General features: G+C 38.0%; 1 pseudogene; it reads right to left on the reverse strand.

The window, feature by feature from the left end:
• Positions 1–3,886: 3,886 nt before the first annotated feature.
• On the reverse strand, positions 3,887–4,335 carry LOC119530806 (annotated as a pseudogene).
• Between the last annotated feature and the right edge of the window lie 349 nt (positions 4,336–4,684).

Here is a 4,684-nt window from a genome sequence, read left to right on the forward strand (position 1 = left end):
AGTATTGATATAAATTGAGGCAGTTCATTTTATGAATAAGCAAATCCCTACCAACTGTCAGAAGATTATGGGTAATTATCTATTATAGGCATCTGCTTTTTAGGATATTTGATTAGAGTCACATGAACATGGGTTAAACTAATGAGAATGTAAAGTTTGTATGTATTTAAGGTGCTTGTATGAGGTAGAGAAGTAGTGGGACCACAGTGCAGTGGTATAGAAGTTTCTTTATGTTGAATGAGATTTTACTTTAGTTGGTGAAATCTCAGTAAACTTCCTTAGTATTAGTAATTTGGGCATTTCCTAGGAAGACTTGTGAGTTTTTCATCAAAATGCTTATGTAACTGGTTTGACAAGAGAAATGTTGAAGTGAACATGAAATTTTTATTTTCCATTAGCAACTACCAACTGCGTTCCACTGAAATCCTATTGCTTTTTCAGTAGCAGAATTCCTTAATGATATCTCAGCCTCAACCTATAACTTTTAAGTCACCTTTAATTAATAAAATTGTTACCTATCCTATTCAAATTTCCAATCCCTAGTACAGCCTAAACTAGTAGTGTCAGGTACTTACTTAGTGAGGGGAAGAGGATATGGTCTTTTTATTCTCCTGATTCTCTTCCTCCCTCATCTCTCAATTTATACTACTGGCAGCAGAATGTGGAAGACAATGTTCTTTTTGTTAAATGGCTCCAAATCACAAAAGACAGGTTGGTTCCCTCTCAGTTTTTGCTGGTTCTCCATGTGTCTGGTGCCCAAATGCTGACTATTCTATGGGGTCTGTTTGCTAGTTCTTTGGAGAGTACTGGAGTTCCTCTCCCCAAGCAGTCCCATCAAGATAAATCTGGCTAAAGAATTGCTCTTTCCTTCCCTGCCTTCAGCTGTTACCTTGAAGGCCTCCAAACAGCTTCTTGCTGCTAGAATTCCCCACATAGTAGGCGATTCCCTTGGAGAAGGGGGCATAGAACCAGTAATGTTGCTTAGACTTAAAGTACCAGAATGGTCTTACACCCATGGGAAATTTAAGTCTTACCTACACTATGCCAAAAATTGGGGATGGGAGCTGTCTCATGGCACTATTTCTGCCATCAGCTCTGCCCCTATTTCCTCATCACATCTTTTTGTTGTTGCTGTTGTTCAGTGACTCATAATGTTCAGGCAAAAGAAAATCACCATTTCTTGACAATCCAATGCTCTGTCCCCCTTCACCCACTAAGAAAGAGGAAGGGTAGTTGCTCCTTTAAGAACTCTATATTTCCCCAAAAGATGTCTCCTCCTCCATGACCTCTTCTCTTTATCAGTGACCAGACAATGCAGGACAAGTAGGATTTTCATTAATAGAACACTGTTAAAATTTATCCTTGAAGAGTTTAATAACATAGTTTTCAAATACATATTCTACTGTAAATGTGGCTCTTTCCTTTAAACACTGAGAGCATACAAATACTTCTTAATCAATAACTATTATAAGTCTATTTAAGATAATTAAAAATGCAAAAACAATTGATAAGGTAATTATTTACATCGTAATAAAAACTGATTCCCTTTGGCCAAAAAATAAAATAAAATAAAATAAACCAAACAAACCTGGAGGCTCCATCAACAGTCAAAGAGTTTTATTGGGCAAGGTTGGCTTAACTCTACTTTCTAAAAAATTTTAAATGGGAAGATAGTTGTTTCATTGCATTAGCATATCAGTATATAAATATATGAATACATAAGATTTTCATTTGGAATAGAATGTACAAATAACAGCTATGCTAAAATGTAGTTAAGTTATCCATCGTTCTGTTTTCTTACCAATTATTTTAATAACCAGAATGACCCAAAAAATAGGAATATGCTAGGAAAAAATCATAGCTTGGGGAACCTAAGTTAATAGCTTTACTGTCAAGAAAACCAAATAGGTGAAGATGTCCTTGTTTTAAAGGAAATTAAAGGAAATTAAACAATATTTTATAATATAAAACTGTAGGAAAGAGTCAACTATCCCTAATAAAAACTGCCTAACAGGTTTTTAACATTAAACATTTTTTACTTTCACTTCCTTTTCACCCACATATCTATATGCATAAACAATCATAGTTAAGAGTCTCTTACTTCAAGAAACCTCCTGGGCTCATCCTTAGCTGCCATCCTGTATTTAATGAATGAATACAGAGTTCCAAATTCGAAGGTCAGGTTGCTTGAGAGGTTTGAAACTAAAAGGAAGGGTGAATAATGAAGATGGAAAGTATTTTCAAAGCTGGATCATGGTTGACTTCACTCATATCTACCAAACTGGTTGCATCTGATTTTTTTGAGGTTGAGATTTTTTTCCTGTTTCTGAAAGACAGTGTGGTAACAAGTAAACAGAAGATCTGGATTAAGTCAACCTTCACTTTCAAATTGCAGAGGTCTCAATTTGCTAGAAAACTTCAGGATTTTTCAAAGCATCAAGTAAAACACATAGAGGAAAGTGCTCCTGTAGAGAAAAGTGCTTCTTTGGTTGAAGAGTCCTCTTCATATATCCATGTTATTTAATATTTGCTGAGAGTTATCTTTGTCAGGTATGTAACATTAGAAACATTCAAGTTTAAAACAGCAAACTAGCTTAAAACTGTATGAATAGGAAATATTTTACAGCAAACATTTCAAAGAAATATCAAATCAGATGCAAAATTTAGGATCAACAAAGTGTTTTTTTAAGAAAATGAAAATAACTTGAATATGTTTCTATACTATATACTCTTTTTGTTGCTTTCAATCAGTGCCTTGACTCTGGAAATGCACTCAGTAAGAAAACTAAGGGCTCTGTTTGCAGATTTGACTCAAAGACCAAATTAATTTAACAAATGGAAAAAAAAACAACAACAGGAATTTTAGCTTAGGTAGGTTCCAAAATAAAACAAAAACCATTTGTCTGAAGGATGTAACTCTAATATAGGGCAAGCACCTACAGATTGCAAACTCTCTCCAGGGTCCTTTTAGAGCACAGACAGCTGATTTAAAGTCATTTTCGCTCTTTCCTGTTGGTTCTACTGGGGTCCAAATAGAAGCAATATGTACTCTGTTGTCACCTATGACCTTTCTGCGATGAAGAAAAGATTTGACTGCTGTCTCCTGAGTGTATAATAACGGAAGGTTTGTCTGGGAAAACCTTTTGCAGAAATACCTAATTTTCTTAAGGCAGATAATTGGAGGTGACAAGTAATTTTAAAAACACTGTGTCAAAATTTATAGGAAAACATAAGCAATAAATTTAGGAATAAACTCTTTAGCTCAAAGAGACTATAGCTGAAATACCACTAATTACCATTTTTATCTTTATTCTTTAGTTTTCTATGAAATGTATGGATTTTTTCCTACCAATCTTGGATTTTCTCTAATTTTTATTCAAGGTAATAATAGCTGCATAATTTATGACTTTCCTGCAAGTAAAACTTTTGTTAAATTTCCCTAGATTCTCCCAAGGTGAAAGTGTTTGGATTACAATAGCAATAGCTTTCGCCATACGCTACATACAAAAAGTACCATTCCTACTTAAGTTTCGTTTTGTTTTCTTTCTTTCTTTCTTTCTTTCTTTCTTTTTTTTTTTTTTTTGTCATTAAACGCTTTCTGGTGTTGGTATAAAAACCCGTTTCTCTAGTATTCTGTATTTTAAAAATTGGATATATCCAATGGGCCAAGGATGACTACTGCCAAAGTCCTCACAAGTGCAGGGCCCGCCACTTGTCCAAGGGGCCACGATTGGAAACGTATTTGACCCCACAACCATCTGGGATAAGGCGCTTCTCAGCCACCATGCCTTCAAATTCATCAGCATTAAACTTGGTAAAGCCCCACTTCTTAGAGATATGGATCTTTTGGCGTCCAGGGAACTTGAATTTGGCCCTGCGTAGTGCTTCAATCACGTGCTCCTTGTTCTGAAGCTTGCTGCGTATGGACATGATGACTTGGCCAATGTGGACCCTGGCCACAGTACCCTGGGGCTTCCCAAAGGCACCTCGCATACCTGTCTGGAGCCTGTCGGCCCCTGCACAGGACAACATCTTGTTGATGCGGATGACGTGGAATGGATGGAGTCGCACTCGGATGTGAAAGCCATCTTTGCCACAAGTCTTCACCATGTACTTGTTGGCACAAATACGGGCGGCCTCCAAGCCTTCGGAGGAGAGTTGCTCATATTCATCAGACACCATATGGCCACAGAGTGGGAACTCATCCACTTTTGCTTTCTTCCGACCCAGGTCAAAGATGCGGATCTTGGCATCAGGAACCCCTCGGCAGAATCGGGACTTTGGGTATGGCTTGTTTTTACAATACCGGTAACACTGTGCAGGGCGACGACCCATGGCAACTCCAGAATCTTCTGCGGCACTCAGAAGATGAAGAGATCCGCCCACACCTGCGCACTACTTATATAGATAGACCATCTTCCTGCAGGACACCATAGAGTCCTGAGGAGAGCGTGGGGACTCTCTTTCAGGACTTTCCAACCATAGATGCAGAGGCGCTACACGGCCACATGGGGGCTCTACCTAGCACATGCGCAGAGCCGGGAGGCGGTTAGGTTTGGGGCCTCGTGAGCAAAAGGCTGGGGAATAAGGAAGTGAACGCCGCTTCATGATGGCCATCTTGGGTTTGGAAAGTTTGCCGTCATCTTTGCCTTAATTGTAAAAGATGGATTTCCTACAGTTTACA

This window comes from Choloepus didactylus, chromosome 4 (genome assembly GCF_015220235.1).
Source record: "Choloepus didactylus isolate mChoDid1 chromosome 4, mChoDid1.pri, whole genome shotgun sequence".
Taxonomy (NCBI): Eukaryota; Metazoa; Chordata; class Mammalia; order Pilosa; family Megalonychidae; genus Choloepus; species Choloepus didactylus.